Raw genomic sequence first — 16,049 nt, forward strand, 5'->3', positions numbered from 1 at the left:
GTCAAATAGTTTTTGACAAAGCAGGAAAAAATATACAATGGAAAAAAGACAGTCTCTTCAATAGATGGTGCTGGGAAAATTGGACAGCTATGTGTGGAAGAATGAAACTCAACCATTCTCTTACGTCATATGCAAATACAAACTCTAAATGGATAAAAGACCTCAACATGAGGCAGGAATCTATCAAAGTCCTAGAAGAGATCAGCAGTAACCTCTTCGATATCAGCCACAGCAACTTCTTTTAAGATATGTCTCCAAAGGCAAAGGAAACAAAAGTGAAAATGAACTTTTGGGACTTATCAAGATCAAAAGCTTCTGCACAGCAAAAGAAACCATCAAAAAAACAAAGAGACAACCCATGGAATGGGAGAAGATATTCATAAATGACAGTACAGACAAAAGGCTGATATCCAAGATCTATAAAGAACTCCACAAACTCAACACACACAAAACAGATATTCATGCCAAAAAATGGGCAGAAGACATGAACAGACACTTCTCCAATGAAGACATACAAATGGCTAACAGACACATGAAATAATGTTCATTATCACTAGCCATCAGGGAGATCAAAATCAAAACAACATTGAGATACCACCTTACACCAGTTAGAATGGCCCAAATTAACAAAACCATAAATAATGTGTGTTGGAGAGGATGTGGAGAAAGGAGAACCTTCTTACACTGTTGGTGGGAATGCAAGTTGGTGCAGCCACTTTGGAAAACAGTCTGGGGATTCCTTAAGAAATTAAAAATAGAGCTACCCTATGACCCTGCAATTGCACTACTGGGTATTTACCCCAAAGATACAGACATAGTAAAAAGAAGGGTCATCGGTGCCCCAATGTTCATAGCAATAATGACCAAGGTTGCCAAACTGTGGAAAAAACCAAGATGCACTTCAATGGACAAATGGATAAGGAGGATGTGGTCCATATATACTGTGGAGTATTATGCTTCCATCAGAAAGGATGAATACCCAACTTTTGAGCAACATGGATGGGACTGGAAGAGATTATGTTGAGTGAAATTAGTCAAGCAGAGAGAGTCAATTATCATACGGTTTCACTTATTTGTGGAGCATAACAAATAGCATGGAGGACATGGGGAGTTAGAGAGAAGAAGGGAGTTGGGGGAAATTGGAAGGGGAGGTGAACCATGAGAGACTATGGACTCTGAAAAACAATCTGAGGGATTTGAAGGGGCGGGGGTTGGGAGGTCAGGCTACCAGGTGGTGGGTATTATAGAGGGCATGGATTGCATGGAGCACTAGGTGTGGTGCAAAAGTAATGAATACTGAAAATTTTATTTTCAGTATTTATTTATAAAATACATAAAATTTTATTTTATGCTGAAAATAAAAAATAAATTAAAAAAGAATCCAGGGCAAAAACTCCAGCTTCACTCTTCTTTTCAAGATGGTTTTAGTTAATTGGAGTGCCTTGCATTTCCATATGCATTTAGGATCGACTTGTCACTTGGACTTGGATCGGAATTGTATTGAACCTGTAGATCAATTTGGAGAGCACCACCACCTTAGCAATGTTAACACTTCCAGTCTACGGACATGGATGTCTTTCCATTTGTGTGAATCTTCCTTAATTCTTTCCAGCAGTTCTTCATAGTTTCCAGGGTATGTGTCTCACACCTCTTCTGTTCAAGTTATTCCAAGGTATTTTATTCTATCTGATGCTACTTTAAGTGGAATTTACATTTTGGTCTTCATTTTGTTTTTGTATTATTCATTGCTAGTATAAAAATACAATAAATTTCTGTATGTTGATCTTATATCCTTGCTCCTACTGTGAACTATCTCTATTAGCTTTTTTCATGGATTCCTTATAAGATCCCGTTCTGTACAAATAGACATAGTTTTACTTCTTCCTTTTCATTCTGGATACTTTTTACTCTTTGTTTCTTGCCTTGTAGCCCTCACTCAAACCTTTACTACAATCCTGAAGGAAGGTGGTGAGAGTAGACATCCTTATCTTATTCCTGATCTTAGGGAAAGATTTCCATTATTTTCCATTAAGTGTGATGCCAGGCATGGGGTTTTTTTAGCTGTCTTTTTACATGCGAGGAGGTTTCTTTCTATTCCTACTTTGTTTTTTTTTTTTGTTTGTTTGTTTTATTTTTTTTTTTTTAATGAAAGCACAGTGGATTTTTTTCAAATGCTTTTTATGTGCCTATTCAGACAACCATGTGGTTTTTGTCCTTTATTCTATTAATATGCTGTATTACATTGATTGTTTTTATCTGCTGACCCAACCTTAAATTCCTAGGATAAATCTTATCTGGTCGCATATGACAATTTGTTTGTGTTACTGGATTAGATTTTACTGGATTAGATTTGCTAATATTTTGTTGAGGAACTTTTCATTTGTATTCATATTCTGAAATTATATAAACTTTTGTGTCTTCCACCCTATGACTTTCCTCCCAAATGAGATAAATTCTTAGGCAGAGCACAGCAAAGACAAAACATACGTCACAGAAGTCAATGGAGCTTTTAGTATCTGAACTGTAGTCTGTCCATGAGGGCATCAGTAACCCCCACATATTATTTATAACCCAATTCTAATATATGGAGTTCCATTTCAACACAAGATCCTTCAGTGGGTTTCTTTTCCCCACTAAGGTTTAACTGCATGACTGTACTGACTTGAACTACATTCAACGTATTGCACTCTTTCCCAGGAGGGAAGAGAAAGGCACATCTTTACTCTGCACCCTTCAAAAACAGATTTTTGTTTTGGTATTTTGGGGATATTTGCTATTGTTGTTCTTTAATGCACAAAAGACAAAATTCACAGAATACCATTTACACAAAAGCCTTTAGAGAGATAAAACCTAATGAAAATGCCAGGACATCTTACTGGGTTGTTGTATTTTAAAGCTCTCATACTTCAGGGTTACAGGTCCCATCCAAGTCAAGACTGGACAGAAAATTAGAAACCTAATGATCTGCACTTAAACTCGGATTTTACTGAAAATCTTTTATAGTAACCGGGAGCACTTGACCTGAGTGTCATTGTTAATAAGACCACTGAAGAATGGGAGCTCATCAAAATAAGTGGAGGACAGCTTGCCATAGCTTGGGACAACTGTTGAAAGACCCCCCCTCGTCGTTAAGTAATTAACTGCTCTTTTGTTGTGTAAAAGTACCCCTCCTCCCCTTGCAATGAAAAGACCCTTCCCCCAGGGTTGAATTCAATGTAACTGCTCTTTTGCCTTTCTGTAACTCGCTTGGCTTTTAGGGCATGACACTTGACTCCTGTTTGAACAAGATACCCTCTCCTAATAGCCAGGGCATGGTCTCGTAGGCAAGGGGGCTGCATGGTCACATAGATAGGATGTCTTTCTGCTGAGTAATAAGGTCAAACTTCCCCTCTTTGTTTCCCCTTCCCGCCTTTCTCTTCACGCGAGGGGGGTCTTCCAGGGCCAATCCACTAACACCAAGTATGCCTTTTTCAAAAGTTCAAACTGTCCACCAATCAGTTGCGCCCCACCCAAAACTTGTTTGTACCTGTCCATAAAAACCCGGCACCACCCTAGCCGGGTGTGCTCAGCTAGCAGGAGCTGCTGACCACCCGCAGGCGCGCGCTGACCACCCGCAGGCGCCTGCGTAACAATAAAGAACCTCTTGCTGATTGCATCCTGTGGCAGTGTTGGATTCTTGGGTAAGGGGATCCGCGGGTCTTTCACTGTCTTTGGAAAATGAATAGCTCTTCATTAGCCAGTCTCTTGGTCTATTTTATGCAACTTTATGAAAAGAAGCTCAGCTTCTATTTCCCAAATCTGAACATGAAATAGTCATCTTCTCGTAGTTACTGCTAAGGAGAAGCTATCCTAAATAAAGTTACCCAAAACACGATAAGTGTTATTAGCCTTTGATCAAGATGTGTACCTCTAGGTACAGATGAAATGAATATTTATAATTTTATTAGACTCAGTTGCTTCAGACAATAAACTTCATTGATGAATTTCAACTTCAATTTCTACAGCTTTTTGACTAGACCATTCTTGAATAGAAACATTAACATCTTTGATTCCATGCTACTGCTCTCTACAGATGAACTTGCAGGAAAATAAAAATGTATATGATAAAATGTATTATTCTCCTTTTTTATTAAATGACTCCCTTTATATAAGGTAGTTTAGTTATTAAATCAGTTTCCATAACCCATGATATATCTTTTTACAGTTAATACATTCAAAGCTAAATTGTCTTTAAAATGTTTGTCAATTTCACACTTCCTGCTGGCAACTTCCTACCTTATGCCACAGTCACTTCTGAAACTGCCTCATCTCTCCTCTCAGAGCCAGAGTCACTGAGGGCAGGCAGTTAGTTGTGTGTGTTATGTTCCTTTTGTTCCTTGACCCTATCTGTCCTCCTGGCTGGGAAGAGTGCCCACAGAAACCTGCTCTAGCAACAAAGGAGGGATGACTCTACTGGGGGCAGATGGGGCCATCCCTGCACTCACAGACCTCACCTGCACGTAAGTAAGCTGAGCTCTGAGGCTTGCACACCCCTAAGATGATCTACTCCTCACTCTGTTCAAGCCATGAATGGTAACTGTCAGGCCAGAGAGTGGAGCTCAGTAGCACGTAAAAAGTGAGCAAATTCTTTTCCACTTGGATATTAAAAATTCCTTTCCACTTGGATTGTATAAAAAATTATACTATTCAGCTGACAGCTGAAGCTGGGGTTCCATCCCACTGTTCTGTGAAACTCAACTAAGCTCTGACTTTTTAGGAACTTCATAACCTCTTCCTGCTAATTGTATACTGTTATTCTCATGGGTCAAAGCCAGAGGAGAACCTTATCTCTTTCTATTGTTTTCCCAGTTCTTGTGGTTTTTCTATACTATGTCACTGTTTTTGTTTTGTTTTGTTTTGTTTGGTTTTGGTTTTTAAATTTATTTGACAGAGAGAGAGATAGTGGGAGACAGAACAAAAGCAGGAGGAGTAGGAGAAGGAGAAACAGGCTTCCCACTGAGCAGGGAGCCTGATATGGGGCTCGACCCAGGACCCTGGGATCATGACCTGAGCCGAAAGGCAGATGCTTAATGACTGAGCCACTCAGGCAAACACCCTCCCTCCCCCCTTTTTAATGCCACTGTTCTAAATAGAATGAAAAAAAGAAAACCTTACTGGGTGTTGTATCTAGATGATGAATCTCTAAATTCTACACCTGAAATTAATATTACACTGTATGTCAGCCATCTAAAATTTAAATAAAAACTTTAAAAAATAGAATAAAAAATCTACTAATATCACAAAACATGGATGTCCAGAAACACCTAGAAAACACACCTGAATTCATGCATTAGAGACTAAGCTATTCCCCTCTCTTTCCCATGGGCTGTTTGAGCTACAGACTTCTCCCAGCACTTGAGGGGAACAACTGTGCTCATCTGCATTTCTGTGCCAGCTGCTGGAGGCCCACTCTGCACGTGCAGAGGGGGCAGGAACGGCAAGCCACAGCAAAGCCTTTCTGCCAACACATCATGGGGCCTGACTCTTTATCCACACTAAGGCACAGTTAGAAAGCAGGAGCACCACTTTGGCCCAAAGTTGGTATCCATTACATGATGCCAAGACTGTTTTCACAGCAAAGAACCCCGGGACCCTGCTTCACTGGCTTAACCTGCAACTGTAACTCCCAGGACCAACACAGAGCTTCCCATCCCCTCTACCATCTAAATGATGTGCATCTGCATTTACCATTTACAAAGACACACTGCGATCTGCCCCATTTCCTCTGAAAAATAAGAACTTATAATTTTATTGCTCATCGTCTTTTAGAAAAATGTCACCATTTTAACAGTTACTGTGCTTCTCACCCTATTTTGAACATGGGCTCATGGGCTGTCTATAGATTCCACCATATGTAGGATGTTTTACGTGCCAGGGATGGAAGAAATGATCAAAGAATCAAGGTACAAATGGCTGAAAAGGTAGTAAAAAGTCCATGAATTATCTTGGACCAACACAGCCAGATGAGTGTCATGTACCAGAGCAGAAATTCGACCCAAGACTACAAGAGGATTTCTCCCAAATAACTTTAGATATTGATAGCACGTACAGTTTACAATATAAACAATTAAAAGGAAAAAAATACCTTTCAAATTTTTATTTCAATCTAATTCTTGGTGACAAGGGGGAAAACAAAGGCATAAATAATTTGATGCTTAAGTAGTCGGTATTCTTTTACCAGCCCTAAAGCGGGTGTGGAGGATCTTCAGATCCTGACCTTCCAGGTGTAGCTGGGAGCACTGAACACATCTCAGAGCAGAGCCCAGCCTACCACCAACACATACTCACTTGCCCAAAGAAAATGTAAGTCCTTTCTTCTTAATATAAATCCATATTTACTGTTGGGTGATTTCTGCATTTGACCCCTGATTAATATACAATTGTAAACGTGACAGCTGTTTTGATTTTGCCTTTCCTCAATTGTTAGAAAAATACCAAGTTTCATTCTGCTTGATTACCAAGTGAGAGGGCACATGTGGAGACACTTCTCAGGGGTCACTGTGGCTCACCTAGCAGACAGCCCTCCCTGGTGATTACAGGCACACTTGGACAAAAGGGCTGCTTCTACCTTGATTGTCACTTGCTGGGAAACCATGAATACGACAAGGAGCTTCTTTCAGCCTTATGAACCCTTCCCCTGTTTGCAACCTGACACTTCTGATCCATGTCAGGGGGTTGGGTATGGGAGTCCGATGTTCTTTCTGACACTTACCTAAAATTGTCCCCAACATAAGGGGTTTGACAGCATTGAATTCTGTCCCTGACGACAGGACAACTTGTCTCCTTGCATTCTGGTTAACCTATTAAATATTCCACGAGAAGCAAACATCAAAATGGCAAGTAATTTTGGTGGATAGGAGAATGGGAGTCTGAGGGAGACCAAGGAAAATGGTAAAAACAAGCCATACATTCGTGCTGTTACAAAGGTGAAATGGTTTCATAGCAATTGTTTTAATACCTCAGATTTTACACCACCCCATTGCCTATTCTTTCCCCTTTATTTGTCTTCATGGTTTAGGGATCCGTAATTGGTACGATTTTCACAAAGAAATGCAATAAGCTATTTCAAACCTTAAAGCTTTTACTTATTTCAAACAGAAATTAGTAACACAAGCCACAAAAAGTATTACTGGCACAGATTCAATATATAAAGGTAATTCTTCAAAACCCAGTGACAATGAATAATTGAAACATGGAGGCTTTTAAAAAATGTATTCCCACTTTCAGCAAAATCTTGCTTTTCCCCTTGTGTTTACATTTCTGCCATCTTTGCTCTTTTGTACTAAGATGGAAATAGGCTTTCATTCTTGTTGGAACATCTCCAGTAATTGCTGGGAGAAACTGGCAATATTCCCCGACCTTCGAGGACAGCTTGGCATTTTCAGTGGTCAGATATTAACAAAAACCCTGTCAGCCTCTTGCTAAACAAACAAATGACACTGCTAAAGAAAACACTTTGACTACATTTTCTGTCCCCAAGACTTTCTGGGAAGACTGATGAACATGTATCTCTGTTACTAGGATTTATTCTCAAAGCCTTGCTGGAGGTCATACACTGAATGCCACAGGTTTGGTTACTGTGGCTGCTGTGAATCTATCTCTTACCTCTACAGAGACCACCGCTGCTTCTCTGTGAATCGTCACCTGGTGAAGCTGCCCATCAGCAAAGTTTTTAAAACCAAAGTTAAAAACATCAGGTTCTTGGTGCCTGTCCAGCTTATACCTGATCTGCAAACTTCCTAAACAAGACCAAAAAATTACATTTTTAACTAAAGTGGAATTTTATAAAAACCATCAATGCAGGTTCTAAAGCACATTTTATTTTTATTTATTTCCTATAATTTGAATTTATTGAGCATTTGCTTAAGGACACTGAGGGTCTCTATTCCTGGAAGAGTGATCGTTTATGTGCTATTCCAGGGCTGAATTCAGAATCTGATTACACTATTTTAAAAGTCAAGACCAAATGGTCTTTCCCCAAGTTCTTCCATTTTCCTTAACAAAAGGAAAAAATTCTAAGTTAGGCATATGAGAACTCGGAGCTAGGCTTGAAGTTAATTATTCATGTGGTATTCATAGTATTAAATGGCAAAACCTCAAGCAATATTGCATTTTCAGTTTCTATAAGCATCACTTCTTTTAATATGACTTATTTTAATGCATTTTAATGTATTGCTGACATTTGCATAAAGAATCTTTTTGCACAACTAGAATTTTTTCCCTTATGTTTCTGCCATAATCAAGAAACAGAAGAAAGACCAGTGATTTGCTACAACATCTAAATCTCCTGATGTCCTTCACAGAGATGCCCACTGCCCCATAGCCCTGTACTGCCTGGAGAAGATCTTCCAGAAAGTAGGTCCCTGCCCTTCCGCCCTGTGAAGCAAGGTTACAGCTTGAGCTAATGCTTCATATGCAACATCTTGGAAAGACTTGTGGCCATGAGTTGGGTACCTCTCATCCCACTTTTCTTCGTATGTAGATATTGCCATGAATGGCTTCTCGGCCACTGAAGAGTAAAGAACAATGCTATTCATGTGATGCATAGGAATCGTGGGTTTTAGATAGCTTAATATACTTCTTTACTTTGCTAAGAAGGAGGAGGAAATATTTTCCATGTACAAAGTGAGCTATCTTGTTTCAGAGTGAATTGCAGAACTAATTTATTCACATACAGATGGAAAGACTTCCCAGAATAGCAAGAAGCCTAGCAGCACATCAAATACCTAAAATGATCAAACTTCCATGGAGGGAATGTATCTTAAATATAATCATGGATATGTGAACTTTAGTAATAAACACTTGAGGGTTATCATGAACTAGTGTTACAAGCATGGCAAGCCATGCAATTGTGTTTCCTTTTTGTAGTTAAACACCTAAAGGGTCCCCCTCATTGTGGTCCTTATTTTCTAATTCAGCCTCCTCATTCTCGACACTCACCATTGGGGGTGAGGATCACGGACAGGTACTCCTCGTAGAAGGAGCTCACATAGAGGAGTAAGCTGGGTGTCCCTGTGGTCCGGAAGCTCAGTGTGGCCATTTCTCCAGCCAGCATCAAGCCCTCATGAAGTAAAGTTGCAAAGGAGCTCGAATTCTTGCTGGTGGTGTAGTTAGAATGTTCCTGAAAGTCGTAGATAACAAACGAGCCAATTCCAAAATACGCAGAAATCTCTGGAATGATACTCATTTTTGTTATGTTAGCACGAAGTCAAGGCAAGGCTCTTCTCTATGTGTATTTACACACTATCTCTAACCCTTAGTCTCTCAAGACAGAAAACAAGAATGTCACACTTTGCTGTTTTTTTTTTTAATTTAGAAATATTTCTGATTAAAAAGGTAATCAAGTATGGATAAAAAGATAACTTATCCCCGTGTATATTCGCATGATGTTGAACTGAGTAACAATATTTTATTATGGCCCACAAAATGCTTCATCTCAGAGTTACACAGCATTAAACGCCAAGTGTGAACATATACTTAGAGTTATTGTCCATCTCAGTGTCACATGAATGATGCAGAATCCAACAGAAGTCATCACGAGCTTCTCAAGAACAGAATCATAAATGGACAAATTTGGGAGAGAAACAACTCTCCTTTACCCAATCAGAGAGATCCGCCTTATCCTTTTGTAGAGAAAGGGTCAAATGCCAGAAACAGGAGGCAAAGACCCACATAAGGTGCCTCCCTCTCCCCATCCTGCCCAGGGCACACTCACCGCTCTCGCAGAATGGCCCGTCATACGCAGAGAAGGCACAGTTCACAGGCAATGCCCCTGGGTCTCTCCCTACATCTCCCTCCATTGCGACACAGGTGTCCATAGCTGCTGCAGTGTCCCAGGCAGCCTGGGTCCACTCCTGGCGTCATTGTGGCCCTTTCTTCCAGGTCCAGGGCCAGCCCGTTCAACCGCAGTGACCGAATGCACCCCAGGAAGCCTCTCTGTCTGGTGGCTGTCCCGCCTACAAGGGAAACAATTACAGCCGTGCCCTGGGGGTCTCGGTGGCATTTCCAACTGACATCCAACTGTGGCCAGACCGAGCCCTTCAGAAAGGCGACCCACCCGAAGCTTTACAAACACATGCGATTTTGAAAACCTAGGCTGTGATCTCATACTAAGAATCATCAAATGGTATTGAATAAATCACGGATGGAAATATTTTTAAAATTGAACTTGGTAAATATTTATTCTAAAAAGTACTTCTTCAAGTTCTATTTAGAAAGATTTTTACAGTTTAAAGTTGGTTCCTTCATTAAAAAAAAAAAGAAAATACCATCTCTCCTTTTTAAAGTTTAAGTGTATAAACTGTGATGGGCACAATAAAGTTAAATAGTTGAAAATCTTTGCAATATAATACATATTACAAATTTGTAACATGCAAATGTATATAAATTGTATAGGGTTAATATGTAGTATACATTATAATTCATATATGCATTTGTCATATATATTTTGTTATGTGTTTGTTATACACTTGTTGTATATAATATAATGCATACATTACATATAATAACAAATTATATATGTAATACCATCCTTTTTTAGAAATGCTCCCATTAACAATGACATGAAAAGGGAATTGAGGAGCAGGCAAAGAAAGAGAAAGCAGGGGTGACATTAAAATCCAGAATCAGGCCTGCCTTGCTCCAGGCTGCTGGCTCTGAGGTCAGGAGGGTAACAGTCACTGAACACTGAGTAGCTCTCTATCATGCCTCACATGAGCCTAATCTCAAATCTGGGGGTGCGGGGGTCACCTGGAGTGCTTGCTTCTCCTGGGGTTCATTCCCAGGGATTCTGACTCGGTGGGCCTGGGGCGTAAATCAGCATTTTCCACCAGCTTCCCATGCTCTGGAAACATTGTTTTCATGAGGATGTCAATTCCATGTAGGTGTTCATGTCAACTTTGTTCCTAGAAATTCCATTCCTTGGTCCTCAGGATTACAAATCAGAAAACAGAATTGTTTAATTTGAGTAACAGTCTGATGACTTGACGTGAAGCCTTGAAGTTTTCTGTATCATGGGTTGTGTGCACACACACACACACACACACACACACACACACAACTACCTGCATTGTACAGCCCCCAGAAGCTGTAGGTGTCCTCTGGCAAAGCAGACTGCAGGCTAATCTGTGATTTAGATTAGTTCCTAATTGGACCAGCTCCTTATTTACTTGAAAACACATGAGAAATGACCAAGGAAGAGTTACCTTAATTGTTTGCTTGCTTTACAAATTAGAATAGAGTTATCTGAAAAGTAATGTAGCAAAACTTATCTCTCCCTTTGAGAAAAAGAAAAAACATGGATAAGGAAGATGTGGTCCATATACACTATGGAGTATTATGCCTCCATCAAAAAGGATGAATACCCAACTTTTGTAGCAACATGGATGGGACTGGAAGAGATTATGCTGAGTGAAATGAGTCAAGCAGAGAGAGTCAATTATCATATGGTTTCACTTATTTGTGGAGCATAACAAATATCATGGAGGACAAGGGGTGTTAGAGAGGAGAAGGGAGTTGGGGTAAATTGGAAGGGGAGGTGAACCATGAGAGACTATGGACTCTGAAAAACAATCTGAGGGGTTTGAAGTGGTGGGGGGTGGGAGTTTGGGGTACCAGGTGGTGGGTATTATAGAGGGCACAGATTGCATGGAGCACTGGGTGTGGTGAAAAAAATAATGAATACTGTTTTTCTGAAAATAAATAAATTAATTTTAAAAAAACAAGATAGCAGTCTTAATAAATAAATTAATTAAAAAAATAAGCAAGTAAATGAAAAGGAAGACTTCCACTACCCAGAGCTTTCATCCCTGAAGCACCAGCATTGAGAATGGCGCCAGCCCAGTTTTGAACCTTGTGTCTGCAAGGACTGGGAATCAGAGGAGGGTGACACAGCCATATGAGTCCTCCTTTGGTCTGTGTTAGAGGGGGCACAGGAGAACTCAGACACAGTCACACAGCGGATTCCCTGACTGCACTGAAAAGTGAAGCCAGAAGTTCTAGATGAAATTTGCTAACCATTTTATAAATAGCATTGATAAGAAGTCACTAAAGCAAACACAGGTCATCAATACTGTTGAGGTCCAGCCTGGAAATCCACCCACTGGGGACTGGGTTTCTCTTCTATTTCAGTTTCTAGACTACATCACTCACTCTCTCTGGACCTCCATTATCTCATCTGTGACCTGGGAAATCTATGGAAACCATGATCCCAAAAAACACACTATGGAAACTGTATTAACAACCATCTGTGGAAAGAGCCTGACTCTTCCTAGAGCTCTCAGTCTGTGGTGCTGGCAGGAGTCACGTGCACCTGCTGCCATCATGGCTGGATGACTCGAGTCTTCTCTGTGTCCACCAGCACAGCCCAGCCAGAGGGCAGCTACACTCACCCACAAAGAGCTGGCTGTTGAGCTGCAGGCGGGTATGGCCATCCACGGGCGCAGCTTGTGTCTTGCTGGGGAGCTGGTCCACTTGAAGGGTCGCCTCCTTTACATTCCTCTCGGCCCTCACGTGGTGCCACCGGTTGTCATTAAAGGGAGTGGGAGACTGCACTGTGACCTCACATTGCCCATTCCCCACATCGAAGGAAAAGGTCACTTCTGTAGGAGCTGCAAATACAGAGAAGAGAGTAGTGTGCTTCATTCCCCAGGGAGGAAATTCAGCCTCAAGAGACAAGAGGGCAGCGGCAGGACACGCTCCTTATGAAAGCAGACGGTGACACTGCTGCCGACCAATGTCATTCTGAGCTGGCTAGGAGGGCAAAAGAAATGTGTGTCCCGAGGGAAGAAAAACAAAGCCATTTTACCTGATTCCCCCTCAGACAATGCTCCTCATCTTGCTAAACCTTAAGGAGTAGAGATCTGTCCCCACCAGAGGGAAACTGGTCTGTGGCCTGCCTTCTTATATATCAGCGAATTTATTTCAAGGTGGGGGGAATCCTCATGTACTTTATTTAAAAAGCCCTCTGTGAAATTTTGAAGTAAGGAACCGAGCCTTGCTACATGCATGAACAATGTGGCGAGTCAATTACATGAAATGATTCTGCAATTTAGGGAGTAGTTATCGAACCAGTTTGGTTTAAAAGATCCTTACTACACACACAGGGCAACACAAAATTGGACAGACTGTGTGTGTTTTGTGAATCACTGTTTACCCTCTATTGAAAATAAGGATTTAAAATAATGGAGCTTTAGGTGCTCCTGGGTGGTACAGTTGGTTAAGCATTCGACTCTTGGTGTGAGCTCAGGTTATGATCTCAGGGTCATGGGATCAAGCCCCGCACTGGGCTCCATGCTCAGTGTGGAGTCTGCTTAAGATTCTGTCTCCCTCTCCCCCCCCAACCCTGCTCTCTCTCTCTCAAATAAATAAATCTTTTTTAAAAAGGTATTAGAACTTTAGTTTGCATTAAAGGAATACAAGTGACAAAGAAAACATAGCAGTACTTTGGGAATTAGGTTCCCAGAAGGGTTATTGCTATATACTGAGGCCTGGTGGCTTTGCCCAGAAGGCAACTCACTGTGCAGCTCTAGCCTGATGAAGTCTGTGATCCCCAGGTTCTCTACAAACACCCCAGAAGGTGCTGTCGTCTTAAAAAAGAAAGAAACATCAGCACTGAGCTCTCCACGGAGCATAGGGAAGTGAAAGTGTGAGGTCTCGGTGTTGAAGGAAGCGGAATTCCAAAATGAATCTGTTTCCCAAAAAAAAAAAAGACAGTGACAATAGCAAGGAAACAGAATAATAACCATATTTTGTATTTCTAGTAATTTTTTTTACCATTATTACCATTTTTACCATCATTAAATGCATTCATTATCTATGCAAGCCTTCATTTGGGGGTTCTTCCAAACATACAGCCACAATGTGAATATCCAGAGAGTGACTATTTCAAGGATTAAGACAGACAAGCCTGAAACTGAATGGACAGATAATCACTGGAAATACCCTGTGTTTTTTAGAAGACAATATTATTTATAGATTACCATTAAGTCAAATAGACTTTGGGGGGACATACAGTTAGATGAACTTTAATACACGTGTAGAGTTGTATAACCACCACCAAAATCAGGATAAAGGACAGCTTCATCTCCCCTCCTCCCTCAGGCTGTTCTCTTACAGTCACACCCTCCTCCTGCCCCTAAGCCCTGGTCATTGTGATCTACAGTTGTGCCTTTTCCAAGTGTCATATAAATGGAATCACACTGTAGGTAATCTTCTGAGACTGGCTTCTCTCGCTCATTGGAATTCAAGATTCATTCAGTATGCCATGACTTATTGCTGCTCTATCGTCCTTCATTGTGTGGATCGGGTCTCCATTTCTTTGTCACTGGAGAATGTCAGTGTGGTTTCCAGCTTTGGTCATTCACAAACAGAGCTGCCCTAAACATATCTGCTGATCACACGTGTATCTGCAAATAGTTCTCTTTCTTGCTTTCCAATCTGGATGCCCCTCCTTCCTTCCTCGGTTGCTGCACTGGCTAGGACATCCAGTGTGACTGAAGTCACAGAACAGAAGTGATGAGATTGAATATCCTTATCTCGTGCCCACTGCTGCAGGGAAAGGGTTCAGTTTTTCACCAGTAACCATGCTGCCAGCTGTTCTGTATGTAGATAATCTTTATTAGGATCAAGAAGTTTCCTGTTATTCATAGTTTCCTAAAAATTTTATCATGAGTGGTATCTGATATGAATGTATCATGTTAGTTAATGATATAATCATAGTAATTCAAATGATTGTGTTCATATCAGTTGATGCAGAAAAAGCATTTGATGTGATTTTTCTTCTTTCAACTGTTAATATGGTAGATGACATTGATTGATTTCCAAATATGGTCAACCCTTAAACAACAAGGGAGTTGGGGCACTGACCTTTGCACAGTTGGACATTCACATGTAACTTTGGACCCTCCAAAAACTTAACTACTAATGGCCTACTAGACAGGTTGACTGGACACCTTACCAAGAAGCATCAACATTTGGTTAATACATACTTTGCATGTTATATTATTATATACTGTATTCTTACAATACAGTGAACTGGAGAAAACAAAATATTATTAAGAAAATCACAAGAAAGAGAAAACACATTTATAGGATGGTACTGTATTTATTGAAAAAACTCTGCACACAAGTGGACCTACCCAGTTCAGACCCATGTTTTTCCAGGGTCAGCTGCACTGAATCAGCCTTGTGTCCTGGGGTAAACCCCAGTTGGTGATGATGTATTATTCTTTTAATGTTCCTGGATTTTTTGCTAATGTAGTTGAGGATTTTTGCATATGTATCTGTGATGATGCTATTCATAGTTATCCCTGTCTTTTTTTTTTTTTTTTTTTTTTGGATTTTCTTTGTCTAGTTTGGTATTGGGGCAATGTAGGGCCCTCATAAACTGTTGGAAAGAATTTCCTCTGCTATTTGCTGAAAGAGATTGTGCAAACACAGTGTTATTTCTTCTTTGGTGGAACTCACCAGTGAAGTCATCTCTGACTGAATTCAATTCTGTCAATACTTCTGGGTCTCTACTAGTTCAATTTATCTTGAGTGAGTTTTAGTAGTTAGTGGTTCTCAAGGAATTAGTCTGTTTTATCTACATTGGAGAACTGATATGTGTATAGTTGTTTGTGGTATGCCATTATTATCCTATTGATGTCTGTAGGGTCTATAGTGATACTCCAGCTTTCACTACTCATATTGGTAATATTTCTCTTCTCTCTCTCTCTCAACAATTTTGCTAGAGATTTATATATTTTATTGTTCTTTTACAAATATTTTGTTTTTATAGATCTCTGCCTTTAATTAATTTCTCTTATCTTTATTATTTCCTTCCTTCTGCTTTTTTGAATTATTTTTTCTTTTTTTCTAATTTATTATGGTAAAAGCTTAAATCATTCAGTTGAGATCTTTTTCTTTCACAATACAAGCATTTAATGCTATTACTATCTCTCCCAGCACTGACATAACTGCCTCCCACCACTGATATATTGTATTTTCCTTTTCATTCAGATCAATATGTT

The 16,049-nt window shown here is 40.2% G+C and overlaps 1 pseudogene across 1 annotated transcript in view; it reads right to left on the reverse strand.

The window, feature by feature from the left end:
- LOC309857279 (contactin-associated protein-like 3) overlaps positions 1-16,049 on the reverse strand; it is a 46,455-nt pseudogene that overhangs the window by 10,508 nt on the left and 19,898 nt on the right. Inside the window, exons 5-10 of the transcript in view lie at positions 13,556-13,726; positions 12,429-12,647; positions 9,755-9,995; positions 8,980-9,210; positions 7,645-7,778; positions 6,748-6,839 (exon numbers count right to left, since the gene is read on the reverse strand). The product of the transcript in view is annotated as a contactin-associated protein-like 3 (transcript). The remainder of the gene's footprint in view (positions 1-6,747; positions 6,840-7,644; positions 7,779-8,979; positions 9,211-9,754; positions 9,996-12,428; positions 12,648-13,555; positions 13,727-16,049) is intronic.

The sequence above is a fragment of the Mustela nivalis genome (genome assembly GCF_964662115.1).
Source record: "Mustela nivalis genome assembly, contig: HAP1_SCAFFOLD_595, whole genome shotgun sequence".
NCBI classification, from domain to species: Eukaryota; Metazoa; Chordata; class Mammalia; order Carnivora; family Mustelidae; genus Mustela; species Mustela nivalis.